This window comes from Paramisgurnus dabryanus, chromosome 7 (assembly GCF_030506205.2).
Source record: "Paramisgurnus dabryanus chromosome 7, PD_genome_1.1, whole genome shotgun sequence".
Classification (NCBI taxonomy): domain Eukaryota; kingdom Metazoa; phylum Chordata; class Actinopteri; order Cypriniformes; family Cobitidae; genus Paramisgurnus; species Paramisgurnus dabryanus.
In genome coordinates, this window is record NC_133343.1 from 3,442,800 (window position 1) to 3,460,577 (window position 17,778).

Sequence of the window (17,778 nt, forward strand, 5' to 3'; positions counted from 1 at the left end):
TTTTTTTACATTGTATGGAGAAATATATATGGGCGTATATTTGGAGCACCTAATGAACCTCAATGATGTATTGACATTGTGATTTGTACAGATGTGGTTTGACAGACTGTAAGAAAGGTTAAAGAGGTCGATTTAATTATGGGTCAAAGGTCACATTACTTTACAAATGCATTTTAGTGGAAAATAAGACAGATTGGACCAATCTTGAGTTGTTTTGGTGCTTTGCAATTACAAGCAATAGAAAAATTGACTTTTATTTATGTGATGAAATTTAAAAAAAGTTTTTAAAACGATTGTTTTTTATATGTGACCCTGGAGCAAAAAAACAGTCATAAGTAGGTATGGGTATATTTGTAGCAATACCCAAAAATACACTGTTGGGGGGCAGAATTATATATATATATATTTTTTGTCAAAAAAAATTACTCTTTCCCCACCATTGACGAGTTATCTTGTCAATTAAGAGAAAACCTTTGTCTAAAATAAACGTTTTTTCAAGTTTTTATGCTAATCCGTAATAAAAGTAAAACATTTATTCATTTTACACTTTGTGTATGTTTTGATCATCGTTCTGAATCTAATCTCTTACAAAATTCCTTCACAAAAATGCAATTATTTTAGCTTTTTGCTCAAAATGTTGTATTTTAAAGGTGCAGTGTGTAGATTTTAGTGGCATCTAGCAGTGAAATTGTGAATTGCATCCAACGGCTCAGTCCACCATTCACCAAAACGCATAGAGAAGCTACAGGACAAACGTGTTGTTGTACAGTACAGATAAAACGCGCTCTGTACAGCAGTTTGTCCGTTTAGGGTTACTGTAGAAACATGGCGGCACAAAATGGCGACTTCCATGTAAAGGGAACTGCAGTGAATGTAGATATAAATGGCTAATTCTAAGGTAATAAACACATAACAGTTCATTATGTAAGGTCTTTATACATCACTGATAATATAGTTATGTATATTATATTGCTTTTCTGTCTTTAGAGCATTCTAAAAGTTACACACTGCACCTTTAAGAAAAATACCCATATTTAGGAGTTTATAAACAGAAAAAAAATACATGATGAAACTTTTGTTTCCTGTTTAGTTTGTGTGTTTATCGTTTGTTTGTTTGAAAGCAGAGGGTCTGATCTTTCATTTGATATATTTGTATGTTTATATATTTTTAAAAGAAAATTTTCCTAGAAGGCATTTTGTGAAACTTACAAAAAATGCTGCCAGGCAAGTTTTCTAATAAAAGCTGGCGGGGAATGAGTTAAAAAGTAATTTGTAAATTTCTCACTGTAAACATTTTAAAAATGTATTTATTATTGGTAATATGTGTTAATAAAGACACGAATTTCTCAATATTTGGATTTTTTTGCACCCTCCAATACCAGATTTTTAAATAATTAAATACAATTGCATTTGGGGTCCTGAGGCGGATTGACTGGTGGATACCAGATTTTTAAATATTGTATCTCGACCAAATATCATCATAAACCATACATCAGTGAAAAGCCTTGTATTCAGCTTTCAGGTGATGTATAAATCTCAATGTAAAAAATTGACCCTTTTTTGTGGTCCAGGGTCATTTATTTCTAAATGTTTAGCTAAATGTTTAATTTTAGATGCGTTTTAAAAAACATGAAGAACTCCCCCGTTATATAACAATTACACCGTTGTCTTAATAATTTCTGGTTAAAGTTTACAAGAATCATTTGCTTTGATTTGTATTTGTCAACGTTAGTAAACTTTAATAATGAACAATACATCTGCAGTATATTATTTGATATTATGGATTTTAAAATCAAAATTTGTAACTGTAATGAGTTAATGCACAATGAGCCAACACGAACCATTAAGAAAGATTACTAAAGTATTGCTCATTGTTAGTTCATGTTAGCTACATTTGCATTTACTAATGTCAACAAACCTACAGCCTTATTGCAAAGTGTTACCCAGACCTCTTGCTATATGTTGTGTATTCAGGAGGATGAGGCTTTTATAACACTCATGCCTACGGTCAGATGGAGGGATCAATCCTGCTGTACTCCTTTAAACTCTGAGCTGAAATAAAGCGACTGTATCAGGTCCCCAGGGGCCATTCAACATCCCACCACCGAACGCTGCTATCTGTAAATTAGCTGACTTTGTGACCCTGCCTGTAATTGCATTAGTTTATCAATGTAGCACACAATTTATTATCCCCAGCAATAACAGCACACACACGCAGCACAGGACTCATGTGTTCGCTCTCACACCTTTACAGTAATTAGAGAGGAGACGCAAGCTTTGTGCTTTAAAATTTGCTGGTATACAACACTGTGCAAAAGTCTTAGGCCCTGTTTACACCTGGTATTAATATGCATTTTAGTCGATAGGATTACACTTGAGCAATAGCAGGGTGCCTTGTTAAAGGTGCACTGTGTAACTTTTCGAAGGATCTCTTTGACAGAAATGCAATATAATATACATAACTATATTATCAGTGGTGTATAAAGACCCTACATAATGAACTGTATTGTTTTTATTACCTTAGAATGAGGCGTTATTATCTACACACCGCGGGTCTCCTTACATGGAAGTCGCCGGCATGTTTTTACTAGTGCTGTGTTCAAAATATCGATACGACGATACATCGTCATGGGCGCCTGACGATGTGCGCATCGATACAGCACCTTCCGTATCGATTTGGATGTACTTTTGAAAGTAACGTGACGAATTGCTGTTGATCCGTGATCCATATGGAATGGAAGCATGTGTCCCGCGGAGTACGTAGAGTTAAAGGTGGTGGGGTATACTTTCACTTTGCGTGTCTGTTTCGCTGGCGCACGTGTCTGCATAGTGAGCCGCGTACTCGCGCTCTCTCTCGCACGCATTAAAGTCAATCAGTTCAGTATGAAAGCGCAGATATCTTAGCCTATATTACTGCAAAGGGCTTTATTAGCCATGCTCTTATAAAACAGTACTAACGCATTTGAGAAGAAACACGACAAAGATTTGCATGTAAAAAGTGTACGTCTAGAGAAGAGATACAGAGCTACTTCAAACTATAACTGTCACATTAATAATCTGATTTCTATTAAATAGTATTAAGTCTGACTGCATGTTTATAGATATATTCATAGATGTAGAATAATGAGAGACAAGAGTAAGGCACCATCTTTGTAAAACTGCTTTTAAAAAAACATAAGTTAAGTACTAACTCTGGGATTTTAAATATTTCTAATAGCTAATAAATGAATGGCAAAAACACAACTGTTACAACACTGCTTATTCAATGTACAATAAACAAATAATAATAAAAATAATAATGTTACTAAATTCTGAACAAAAATGTAATTCAAAATAGTCTTGTATCGTGATGCGCATCGTATCGGGACCCTTTTATCGGAATACGTATCGTATCGGGGAATTGTTGGCGATACACAGCCCTAGTTTTTACAGTAGCCCTAAATGGACAAACACTTCTATAGAGCGCATTTTGTCACTACGTTGTCTTATGTGGCACCAGACGTGGAAGAGGTGGCAAGCGAGAGTGATTTACATGTCAAGTCAATGCAAAAACGCAAATAGGCATCCTGCGGCACGTTGCGAATGGCGCGGAATGCGTGAATTAAGCGTTGCTTCGGGAAACGTGCGAGTTGAAAAATCTGAACTTTGGCGGATATTCGTGCTACGTTAACCAATCAGGAGCTTGCTCTAGTAGTGACGTGATCACAGAGAGCGAGCGGAATCGCAGAAGTCAATCCCATGACGCAAATTTCCACGTGAATGTCTTGAATTTCATGCGCGAATGAAGCAAGTAAACTCAAAATGTTCAAGCGGCCAACTATGCACGAATAACGCGTTTGGTGTGAACGCACAGTCAGACGATGGCGTTTTTCTCCTGTGGTGGCTACCGTAGCTTTTCTATGCGTTTCGAAAGGGAGGGGTAGCAAGTCACAGTCCCACCACTAGATGGCGCTAAAAATCTACACAGTTGACCTTTAAATAGAAATGAAATCCTTATTCTAGATTTTGCCATTGATAATCTATTTAAACTAATTTTTGTAAATGTTAGCTGTATGTGGAATGACTTTTGTATCTCCATCTAAAATCTTGTATGTTAGCATAGTTTCTTTTGACCGGACTGCGTATTTACTCACCCCAAGTCATCCGTTCAGATTCAATCTTGGCATCCCCTGTCTCTCCTATCCGCACTTTCAAGCCGTTTAATTAAAGCATGTATTATTAACATGACTATATTTGAGTCGTTTTTCGTGTCCCCGTGCAGACGTGACCGTTACATTAAGGGTAAATTGTTTTGCAGTAATTCCCATTTAATGTTTCTCTCATAATCCGAGGCGTTAGTGCAGCGGGAGGCACGGGACCGAGAGGAGAGCCAGGACAGAGGAGGCCGTTACTGTAGCTTAACGTCTGATGGGAGAATCGCATATCTGGGCTCTCTAATTAGGTCTGTTTTACAAGTCAAATGCAGCGCCGATGACAGTCGCAAAATATGAGCTTAATAAAAAGTGCCAGCTGAGATGCCGTCTCTCTCCCGCCAACCTCGCTCAGAAAATATCAGCTTCGGTCTAAAGTCAGCTCAAGGCCAGTAATGATTCTTTCTGACTTCACATACCGCAATTGTTCATTTTAATATACGGCCAGCCACATCTCCTAGATATTAAGATTAGGAGACCACAAAGCTCATATATTCGGATGTGCCGGAAGCTGTATTGGTACCAGACATTGGCACATGATTACAATGCATTCATTATAACCGAATGGGAATTGGGTTGAGGCGCTATGATTAGTTAGTTAAAACAGAGTTTAAGAAGTAAATGATGGGGACATTTCTTGAACTTTTTGAAAATTAACTTTCGAATTTCATGCAATAGGCCGTCCATGCTACTTTGCTAATGCAAAAATGTAAAATGTGCCATAAGCCGTGATTCATGTACGCTATACATTAGGTTTGAAGTGACACACAGAAAGATCTGCTGACCCCACCAAGACTTGAACCCGGGACCTTCTTGCTGTGAGACAACACAGTGGTCACCCCAAACAACTTTATTAGAAGGGGCGTCCCAATACTTTTGTTTACAGTATATAGAGTATTTCATGAGCTAACATGCCAGACATTATAGAGATAAAGCCCTTATGACAGTGGTTCTCAAACTGGGGGCGGGCCCCCCTTGGGGGGTATGAGATGGTGCTGGGGGAGGGGCTAGTTTTATGACATTTATTTATTACACATAAATTCTGTGTATTTAAACCTCAGAAAAATAAGGTTAATTACCAACAGCACTACATTGTATCATTTAATATGTTTTGTTTAATTTAAATTCTAAGTTTGAGATTTTGTGAATTTTCTTTGGGGGGGCGCAAATGTATGCCCCCCCAGGGGAAGCAGTTATTAACATACTGTAAACTAAATATCCAAACTATTAGTTTATCTGGAGACTACCATCCCAACTGATAGTACACAATATCAAACACATTGTGTAGTACACAATGTAAAACAACACTTAATTTTTAATCTAGTGGTGTGTTCTGTCCAATTTTTACCCAGCATTGGTTAAAAACAACAATCCAGGAGTTTCAGGTGTCAAAGATTGAGAAAGATCACCTTTATTAAAGTATTTCTTTAATAAACAGGAAGCCATTAATAAAGTTAATCCTTTAACTGGCGCTGTCCTGTAAGTGGTACACCTGTATTTTGCACATAAATGTTTATTTATTACAGCAAATTATTAATCATTGGAAAGTCTAAGAATGTAGTTTTCATATTTCATAACCTTTATAGCAGTTATAATAATGCAGTGACAGTAATGTATTAATTCGTGACGAGTATGCAGCAAACCGTTGACACCTAGTGGCCGTCGTTGGTAAAACCACTAAAAGTGTAACACAAACCGAAATTTTGGTGATAATTTTATGTATAAAATATATACTTTATTGCATTATTTTTATTTATTACAATATATTGTAAACTGCTATAACATTGTTTTATTTAATATTTTCACTTCTGTGAAAAACCTTGAAGTGTTGTCTTTAAAACAAGACCAAGATTAGGCTTCTAGACTTAATTTGAAGGTGTACATCCCCTTTAACCTCCACTCAAAAAGAGAAGCGCCAGCCTTTTTTTTAAGTTTTTAAGCATTTTTTTGATTTTCACAAAAGTTTTACAAAATGCCTTCCAGGAAATTTTTCTTCTAAAAATGTATAAACATACAAATATATCAAATGAAAGAACAGACCCTCTGCTTTCAACAAACAAACAAAACAGGGAAAAAAAGCGTTTCATCCTATCTATATTTTTTTCTCTGCTTATAAACAAAAAGCTAAAATAATTGCATTTTGTAAAAATTTTTTGTTAGAGATCAGATTCAGGATTAGCAAAACATTCACAGAGTTTAAAAATAATAAATCATTTTTTGCTTCAGTTTTTTATAAATTGGGTAAGTCCACCATCTAATGGATAGTTGCAGTATTACAGATAACCATAAAAATTCTTCAGGAAATTTTTTTTTTTCATGCAAATGTTTTCTCTTAATTGACAAGATAACTCGTCAATGGTGGGGAAGAGTTAAGGGGTAAATATATAATACATTTTAAATAACAATGGCAAATGGTACAGAATATTTTTTTACTTACATAAAATATGTGCACAAAAAGCATCTTTTGGCACGTGTACAATCAGCCAAAACACTTTACTAATAAAAAACAAGAAATATTTAAATACAGAATATTTGTATCATAATATTACAGGCACTCATGTTTGAATGTTTTATTAATTTGATTTAAAATACACTTTATACATAGAGAAAGAGATACAATAACATGTTTATAAATTAATTTTTAGGAAAGACAAGATAAAGATAAAAAAAATTATATTTTAACAAACCAGACAAGCAGACGACCCTGGGCCGGATCTGGCCGGATCAACTGTTGACTTTGGCGCGGATCCGGTCTGGAGTCGTCCACTGTTTGAGAAAGATTAAATAAACTTTTAACAAAAATTAAAAACATATTACAAGACTTAACAATACTTATACAATAGCAGTTATAGAAAACATAAACTATAGCAGTTAAAGTATTTAAAAAATGTTATTAGGCATAAGTGTTATATATGGTTAGCTTAAATTACCAATAAATCTTTTTTTATTACAAACATTTTTATTTTATACTGAAACTAGCATGAATACAGACTTCTAAGCACATTTCATCTAAATGATTTTGTGACATCAACCCAGGATGACCCTAATATGAAGTCTGCATATTCTTCTTCTCGCTCCTTCGGTTGTTCTAAACCTGTAAAAAAAGAGAAAGAAAGTACATTCAGTTTCCTGATCTCTTCAATATACTTCAAACCTTAAAACCTCCAACATTTTCCCAAAGCATCTATTGAGTTTCCTGCACCTTAACTTTTCTCTCACTATAACATGCGTCTGTTTGACCGCGCGGCTTTCTTCACATCTATCGATACGCCGTCATTTATTCGGACACGGCAGCCTCGTCCGCCATATTGATTCCATAGAGGCAATTTAGTGAGAAACGGCCGTGAAAGAGGATTTATTGTGCAGGCACTTCATTGTCAGATGATGGGTGTAAAATGTGATGGTAACGAGGGGAATGAGGTGGGCCGCTCCTCGTCTCCCTGTCGTAAATAACTTGCGGCCCGTGCGGGGCGTCTTGTGCATTAGCGGCTCTCTGATATCTCACGGTGAGGATGGATGAGTGTTTAAAGAGGGCCGGCAAGAGAAGAATCTATCTGATGTGACGTATTTCACAATCCACTGTAGATAGATATACTTTAGGTATCCCCGAGGGGAAATCGATTTTCACTTCAGTGCTATATTTCCAGAATAAGGGAATAAACTACAAGACTGCCGAGATTTTACCATGGTTTAGATGTAGACATTGACAGTTTGTATTTAAAGATGATGATGATGGCAATTTTCATTATTGACCTGAAAAGTTATTTAGTGCATGTTTTTTAAAGTTCCCTAAAACTCCAACGTGCACACACGTGTCTCGTCGAGCTTTGCCCTTCCTCTTATGTCGTCTGTCTTGGCGTTGACGGATGGGCCGTGTGACTTATGGCCGTCACATTACCACGAGCGTGTCACTCGAATAGAACTGTCAGCCGTAATGGCTGCGAGCTCCACGCCGGAGGTGAAAGAACCGAGAGAGATCGGATGATGATGATGGCGGTGATGAGATCTCTCTCGTAATATCATAAAGCAGTGTTTAAATATTTTAATTTCATTTGTCAAACCGGCGCCGTGCCGCACTCCATTACTCCGCTAACCATCCCTCATCAGCCGAATCAGTGCATTATTCATCGGCACTAATTATTTTCACATAACGTCTGCTCCGATATATTTAACCCTCACATTATATCTCCCCGTAATGGCCTTGTAAAATTGAAGTGGAGTTGGAAAGCTCATTTAAAGAACATCAAAGAGCGGAGAACGAGTGAGATGGGAGGGTGCGGAGTTAAACACTTTGGGTCGAGGGTCCCCGCTGATTCGGGACATTTGTTCCTGTCTGATTTGCATGGCGGAGGAGAGAATAGTGAACGAGGGTGTGCTTCGGATCAACTAGCAGCCCGCTTATAGAGCCACATCTGGATCAGAGTACACTCTTAAAAAAAAAGTTGCTTTTTGATGTCATAGAGGAAGCATTTTTGGCACAGAATCTGGTGAAATTTTGGTAAAAGAATTATTTCTCACTCAGATCTACTTTCAGTAACATCTCTAACTGCACTGTAAAAAATTGTTGGCTCAACTTAAAATTTTGAGTTAATTCAGCTTATTGTGAATAATCCACTAATGGTTCGCAAAACCTTGATAATTTCTCTGATAGTTTACCCACCCCATGTCATCAAAGACGTTTATGTCTTTGTCAGTCGAGAAGAAATTCGATTTTTTTGAAGAAAACATTCCAGGAGTTTTCTCCATTTAGGGGTTGTTTTTCAATAAACACGGCAAAAAATTATTTTCAAGAAATTTGTTTTCAGTAAAAATATCTAAAAATTCTTTAAATTAGGTGCTTTTTCTTGATTAGCAAAACGACCCAAGAAAATAAGTCTAGTTTTAAGACAAAAAATATCAAATTTAAGTAATTTTGTGCATAAAACAACCAAAACAATCTACCAATTGGGTAAGCAAAAAAAATCTTGAACATTTTTCTTAAACACTAAATTCAAGAAAAATTCTAGAAAAAATTTGCTTAACCCATTGGCAGATTTTTTTTGCAGTCACACTTCAAAAATTAACTTTCGTACTTAGTATTTTGTCTTGTTTTCAGTAAAAATATCAAAAAATTCTTACATTAAGATGTATTTTCTTGATGACCTAGATCACCTAGGAAAATAAGTCTAGTTTTTAGACAAAAAATATAAATTTAAGTGAATTTGTGCTCAAAACGAGCAAAAAAAAAAAAAAAAAAAAATCAGCCAATGGAATAAGAAAAGAATCTTAAATTAAGTAAACTTATTTCAAGAAAATACATTGTTTTAAGAGAAAAAAAATTCTTAGCATTTTTGTATTGTTTTCTGTAAAATATCTAAAAATTCTTCTTGATGAGCAAAACGACCCAAGAAAATAAGTGTAGTTTTTAGACCAAAAATATAAAATTTAAGTGATTTTCTGCATAAAACCAGCAAAAAAAAATCTGCCAATGGGGTAAGCAAATTTTTATTGAATTTATTGTTTAAGAAAAATGTTTTTTTGCTTGCCCCATTGGCAGATTGTTTTGCTTGTTTAATGCACAAAATCACTTAAATTTGATATTTTTTGTCTAAAACTAGACTTATTTTCTTAGGTTATTTTGATCATCAAGAAAAAGCATCTTCATTTGAGAAGTTTTAGATATTTTTACTGAAAACAAGACAAAAATACTAAGAAATTCTTTCTTTAAGTAAATTACACTCCAAAAACTATTTTCAAAAAAAAATTCTTAGTATTTTGTCTTGTTTTCAGTAAAAATATATAAAAATGCTTAAATAAAGATGCTTTTTCTTGATGAGCAAAATAGGAAAACAAGTCTAGATTTTGACAAAAAATATAAACTTTAAGTAAATTGCACTGCAAAAAATTATTTTCAAGTTTATATTTTTGTCAAAAACTAGACTTGTTTTCCTATTTAATTCATTTTTTGCACTGCACGTTTGCAAAACTACCACTTCATTGTTTACAAGTGTGGAGAAAGAGAACCGCTCTTGTTGTATGTGGAATGATACTGATTAATGTCTTTGTGTCGGTTAATTTTTTTAAATGATCCGCAAATGTGTGTTTTACATATGTAACATGTGACCTTTCGACGTGATTGCGTAATACGTAAGGTTGTGCTGGTGCGTCACATGGTTAGTGCAAGACGAGAAGTTGAGGCAAAAAAGACGTTCATGTTGCATTGAGGTCCACTGAAGTCCACTATATGAAGAAAAATCCTCAAATGTTTTCCTCAAAAAACTTCATTTCTTTTTGACTGAACAAAGAAAGACATAAACATCTTGGATGACATGGGGGTGAGAAAATGAAGTGGAGTAATCCTTTAACAATATTAGCTGACTCAACATTTTTACTAAGGTAACTAATAGTTTTAATGCAGCAAAAACACATTTTTAAGTTGAAGCAACAAATCATTTTTTACAGTGTATACAGTACAGTTTTTTTATCTGATCTTTATTTATTCATGGCTATAACGTTCCACGTGTTCAATTCAGACCAGCTCCTTGTTTTTCCTCCAGCTGGTTTATTTGTTGCACTCACAGTCTCATTTATTTACTCAAACAAACAAATCTCACTGACAAATAAGACACACAGTGGGAGAGTAATGCTCATGGACAGAAAATAAACTTTATTGCTCTCACAAAATCATATTGATGCTGCATTAAAAATGATAGTTTTTGGATCTAACGTGTTAAAAAAATTTGATTACTAAATACATTATAAATATTCTGTCAAATATCACGGATTCATCAGCATTTATTATATAACATTGTGCTCCTGTATAGCTCTGCGGTGGACCGTTGCTTTCACAACCGCTCATAATTGAGTCACAAGATTTATACATCATAAAAAGTTGAATAAATAAGCTTTTCATTGATTTTTAATATAGGATAGGACAATATTTAGCAGAGATACAACTTTATTGAGAAAATTAGCTTTAAAGTTGCCACATTATTAATGATAAATACATTTTTGATATATTTACAGTAGGACATTTACAAAATATCTTCATGGAACATGATCTTTACTTAATATCCTAGTGATTTTTGACTAAAAGAATGTATAATTTTGACCCTTACAATGTATTGCTACAAATATACCTGTGCGACTTATGACTGGTTTTGTGGTCCAGGGTCACATATGTATTTTGCTGGAAACTATGGTACAAAGCTATGGTACATTTTTGTAAAATAAACTGCAATGTATACACAAAAAAACATGTTTGCATTACAGGCAACACCCTGCAGTGTAGCTGAACTTCAGTGATGTCATTAAAGCAGACAGAGCTTTAAACAAAGAGTTCAGATGCAAAACCCTCTAAGTGCATCTTACATGTTTTCTTGTAAATTAGCATTTTTTGTTTAAGTTCAGTAATTTCACTTTAATGGCAATGAAAAATTTCACTTTAGTCATTGATATTGGGTCTTTCACTGCAAATGTTCAATGTTGCAAATGATGTAACTTTAAAGGGGACATTTCACAAGACGATGTCAAATAAATCTTTTGCACCCCCAGAGTTCATATGTGAAGTTCTAGCTCAAAATACCACACAGATAATTTATTATAAGATGTTAAAATTGCCGCTTTGAGCAAAAATGTGCTGTTTTGGGGTGTTTCCTTTAAAATGCAAATGAGCTGATCTCTGCACTAAATGTCAGTGACGTGGTTGGATAGTGCAGATTAAGGGGCGTTATTATCCCCTTCTGACATCACAAGGGGAGCCAAATTTCAATTACCTATTTTTCTAGGTTAATAGAAGCACTGGGGACCCAATTATAGCACTAAAACATTGATTGAAGTCTGATGTTCATGATATGGTCCCTTTAATCTACAGAGAATCTGTTCTTCTTTCAGTCCAGTTTGAGAGCAGTGAAACAGATATTATGATAGCAAGTATAAAGCGATGGTTTGTTGATTTGTATCAGATCAACGACTCCTCTCCATTGACTGTTTTTCACTGTAAAGAGCAGCAGTGAAGATTAGCATGAGATTTCCAAATGATCTCTAATTCGAGGAGGAGATACAGATGATCAAATATTCAGGTTTAATTTTCCCCCGTCAGTCATTTGAAAGAGTCATAATTACAGCAGGATTCACATTGAGAACAAGAGTCATGCTGGAGATCTCTGTATGATATCAATAATTCACCGATGGGGTCCAGGGTTTGGGTTCTTTCTGTTGTTTAATGGGCATTGGAAGAAAAAAAACTGATTAACTTAATGGGTCAGTTTCCCAGAGAAGGTTTAGATTAATCCAGGACTAGCCATAGTTAAATCAGGAGACTTGAGTAGTTTTTACAAACAAACCTAACAAAAAACAATACTGGTGTGCATCTTGAGACAAAACAATGGAACTGCAAAAAATGATTTTCAAGAAAACATTTTCTTAGTATTTTTTTCTTGTTTTCAGCAAAAATATCGAAAAATTCTTAAATCAAGATACTTTTTCTTGATGAGCAAAATGACCCAAGAAAATAAGTCTAGTTTTTAGACCAAAAAATATCACATTTAAGTGATTTTTTGCATAAAACAAGCAAAAAATCTGCCAATGGGGTAAGCAAAAAAATCTAAAAAAATAAAACGCTAAATTCAATAAAAATTTGCTTACCCCATTGGCAGCTTCTTTTATGCTTAAAATCACTTAAACACTTAAATAAAGACTTACTTTCTTTGGGTGATTTGCTCATCATCTTAATTTAAGAATTTTTAGATATTTTTACTGAAAACAAGACAAAAATACTAAGATTTTTTTCTTGAAAATCATTTTTTGCAGTGTATAGTCACCTCATTTTTTGATTCTTTTTTATGATACCATCACTAATTTTAGAGTTTTTCATGAGCGTATCACACATTTCTGCTTGTCATTGTCACATATTGGTTACATTGCAAAAAATTCTTTTCAAGAAAATTTTTTTAGTATTTTGTCTTGTTTTCAGTAAAAGTATCTAAAAATTGCCTTTTCTTGATGAGCAAAACGACCCAAGAAAATAAGTCTAGTTTTTATACCAAAAATATCAAATTTAAGTGATTTTGTGCAAAAACAAGATTTTTTTGCTTGTTTTTTTTGTCTAAAACTAGACTTATTTTCTTGGGTCGTTTTTTGCTCATCAAGAAAAAGCATCTTAATTTAAGAATTTTTAGACATTTTTACTGAAAACAAGACAAAAATACTAAGAATTTTTTTTCTTGAAAATTATTTTTTCAGTTTACTCAACGGTTTTGTCCTATTTTCTTACCATTGCCGCTTCGGTTTAGGGTTAGATTTTCATAAAATGACATCCTTACCCAACCCTAACACGACAATGGTTTAAAAATCAGAAAATTCAAAAAATAAATCAGAAAAATAGTATAAAGCAATACTTAAAGTGACATCCTAAAACAAACACCAAATCTAACCCTAAACCTTAGCGACAATAGTTTGAAAATAAGAAAAGCAGTTGAGTAACCAATACGTGACAATGACACATAAACAGAAATTTGTGTTACGATCATGAAAAAACGTGGAAATTCGTGACAGTATCACGAAAATTAATTAAATAAAAAATGTGACTATAGGTACGATTGGGTAGTTTTTGCAATGAATTTTAACCAGCCCTATTTTTTGTCAGTTCTGTAGTATATTTTGAGGAATGTTTGTAACCAAACCAATCAGAAGCCCCATTCACTTCCATAGTATTATTTTTTCCTACTATGGAAGTCCATGGTGCTTCTGTTTCCTGCTTGATTACAAATATCTTCCTTTGTGTTCATCAGAACAAAGAAATTTATATGGGTTTGTAACAACATGAGGGTGAGTAAATGATGACAGAATTTTCATATTTTGGGTGAACTGTCCCTTTAAGACACCGCCATCTCCATGCCCTCGGAGGAGCATCATTCAAAAGCTTTTAAAGCTCAACATCTGTCTGTTACGCGGGTGTAAAACACACTGAGATTATTTTAATGACACGTGCGTGAAATGTGACCTGTGAGGTAATATAACATGACAGCCTTAAAGGGCAACCCATCACAGATGATTCTGCAGCTTTATAGCCTCGCGTTAAATCCGATCATTGGCAAATTGAGTTTTCATGAACTCCAAAATGTTTGCTTATCGCTGAGTGGCTCATAAAAAGCAGGAATGATTCTCTTCTCACTGTGGAAGATGATTTTAGATTTGAGTTGAAAGTATTTAAGTTTAACAAGCATAACTGAAATGTATCAAACTGTAAGACTCGGATGCAGTTAGTTTGGACACATAATACTTTACTGTATATCACAGTGAAGTTAGTAAACATAATGAAATATCAGAGATTAAACAAAAAATGTTACATACTGGGTTGGGAACCTAAGCCGTTGGGTTCCCACAGACAGAAGACGACTCGCACCGGCCCGGAGTCGTCTGCTGTCTCGATATTTTGTATTAACCACCCTGGGCTGTTTTAACCCATTGTTGGTTCAAATATAAACAGTTTCAGGATTAATTTAACGCAACTGCTGGGTTTGTGACTTTTTGACCCAACGCTGGGTGGAAAATAACCCAGCATTTTTTGTAAATGGGCAGTCAGACTGCAAGTATTATGCTGCGTTCACACCAGCCGCGGTAGAGGCGTCAAGCGCGAGTTATTTCAATGTTAAGTGAATGTAAAGACACGTTTACGTGCATCTGTAGGTCTTGCGGCGCAAATGAGACGTTTAGCGCGGTGGGTAGACGCGAATCCGCCTCATTAGCATGTCTAGTTTGCGCGAATGAAGCAAATTGACGAGCGAATTATGTGAATTGAGCTTTGCTGCAGGAAACGTGCGAGTTGAAAAATCTGAACTTTGGCAGAAACTCACATCGTGTTAACCAATCAGGAGCTTGCTCTAGTCATGGGAGGAAGCCCCTCCCATGACGCGAATTTCCGTGTGAATGTCTCGAATGACTAGAATGTCACGAACGAATAAAGCGAGTAAACTCAAAATGTTCAAGCGTCTAACTACGCACGAATAGCGGGGTTTTTGCCGCCTCTACCGCATTTGGAATCCAGCATTACATTTTGATGTTACTGTTCTTGAATTATGTTTAACGTTCTGCTTTTTGTGAAAACACAACACAATTGAAGTGTTTATAAACGTTCACCTGACAGCACAATGAAGATCAAAACCGAGACAAATCCCATCATTTAATGTGCGATTGGTCTAATTGGCAGGTGCGTCTGTAATATTTCACATCCGCTTCATATCTGACAGTCAGTGGGACTCATTTTATGCAGGGGCGAGGACGTTTCCTTCTTCGTAATAAAACCTCATATGCTTCATTCACTATCACTGCATGATAAATCAAACCGGAGATATTTCAGAAGAATTTAGCCCTGGGAAAGGTAATTTAAATAATATCTCTCGCAGAGCTGCTTCCGAATAAAAATGATGTCTCGGGCGATATTTCATCCAATATGAAGCCGAGAAAATGATTTTCTTCCTAAATAACTAAAACGCAGTCATTCAAATAAGCAACCTTTCTATAAGCAAGGTTAATTACATCTCAAGATGAGGGGAGATTACCACAGATGTTGTGCTTTTCTGGATGCTTTTAAAGCCTGATGCGTTTCATTAGTCATGTCGTGATGGAGCAGATCATCTCGTGTTACATTAGATCAAACATCTGGCTAATGCCCTATCGCTCATCATATCTGAAATTATTTTGGGTATCACAAGACTCTTTTTTGACCAATCTGCTCTCAATAAAGATAACACATCACTGGACCGCAGTCATTCACAGGAAAGCTCTGAATGAAACTGATCAGCAGTAATAGGACTTTATTATTACATTGAATTATTCATTCTCAAGTAGACTATTGAAAACTTTGGTTATTAGAAACTTTAAATGTGTTCATAGTATAAAATGAGTAAAATTACACTAAAAAAAAACAACCCAGCATAGGTTGAATTACAACCCAACGTGTTGGGCTCGTCCCTTTTTGACCCAACTATGGGTTGAAAATAACCCCACATTTTTTTTTGTCTACAGATCCCCGTTGCCTGTTAAAGAAGTTATAATACAGTAAATCTATAAACACCCAGTAAAAATGCTGTTATTTTAAACCCATGCTGGGTTAAAAATAACCCTATATTGAGTTGTTGTTACCTAACCATGGGTTCTAGTAACAATCCAGCAGTTGTGTTAAAACAACCCAAAATTGGGTCATTTTTGGGTCCGCGGTCTGGTCTGACCAGTATTCGCCCAGCATGTGTTAAAAACAACCCAGCATTTGTCATAGTGTTTATAAAATGAACAAAATGTTATATTTGATATGTGTTAACATCTCATTTGTATCGGAAAGTACACGCATTTTCTTGATGAGCAAAATGAAATAAGTCTAGTTTATTGGAAAACAATATAAAATTTATGTGAATTTGTGCATGAAACAAGCAAAAAAATCTGCCAATGGGGTAAGAAAAAAATCTTAAACTTTTTGCTTAAACGATTAATTCAAGAAAAATGAAATAAAAATGTGCTTACCCCAGATTTTTGCTTGTTTTAAGCACAAATTTACTTCAATTGTATATTTTTTGTCTACAACCTAGACTTATTGTCTTAGGTCATTTTTCTCATCAAGAAAATAATTTTTTTTAATATTTGTACTTAAAACAAGACAAAAATGCAATAAAGTCTTTTTTGTTTTGAAGTGTACACTGCAAAAAATATTTTCAAGAAATTTTTTTTAGTATTTTTGTCTTGTTTTCAGTAAAAATATCTAAAAATTCTTAAATGAAGGTGCTTTTTCTTGATGAGCAAAACGACCCAAGAAAATAAGTCTAGTTTTTAGACCAAAAATATCACATTTAAGTGATTTTGTGCATAAAACAAGCAAAAAAAATCTGCCAATGGATAAGCAAAAAAATCTTGAACATTTTTCCTATACACTAAATTCAAGAAAAATTCAAGAAAAATTTGCTTACCCAATGGGCAGATTTTTTTTGCTTGTTTTATGCACAAAATCACTTAAATTTGATATTTTTGGTCTAAAAACTATTTTTTGGGTCATTTTGCTCATCAGGAAAAAGCATCTTCATTTAAGAATGTTTAGATATTTTTACTGAAAACAAGACAAAAATACTAAGAATTTTTTTCTTGAAAATCATTTTTTGAGCTGTAGGCCTAATCAAAATTTTGGAGACATGAGGGTGGATAATGATAAACCCTTAAAAACAACTCGTCAAAGTTTCAGGTTTTTTTGCACACTATTGAAAATAAAGGTTCTTCAAAGTGTCATACAAAACTAATTTTTGGTTTCCCACAGAACCTTTCAGTCAAAGGCTCTTAACAGAACAGAATTTCTTTCTTACCTTTTTATAATTTGAAGAACCTTTTATGAAACCTAAAGGTTCTTTGGATGTTAAAGGTTCTTTATAGGACCCTACAAAATCCGTTTTATTTTTTCCCATATTCCGTTTTATTTATTTTCCGTTTTTTTCTGGGTTTATGGTTTAATGGCATATCTTATCAACTAAAAACAGTAAATGAATACAATTTAACAACAATTTATTTAAAGTTTTATCCAATTACATATAGATGTTACCTTCTTTAGTTACCTTTCTCTTTATCTCTT

The 17,778-nt window shown here is 34.5% G+C and overlaps 1 long non-coding RNA gene across 1 annotated transcript in view; it reads right to left on the reverse strand.

Annotated features, from left to right (window-relative positions):
- Nucleotides 1–6,696: 6,696 nt before the first annotated feature.
- Nucleotides 6,697–17,778, reverse strand: part of LOC135783178 (uncharacterized) — a 78,860-nt gene continuing 67,778 nt past the window's right edge. The window contains exon 4 of the long non-coding RNA XR_010545589.2: nt 6,697–7,284. This is a non-coding gene — a long non-coding RNA (uncharacterized lncRNA). The remainder of the gene's footprint in view (nt 7,285–17,778) is intronic.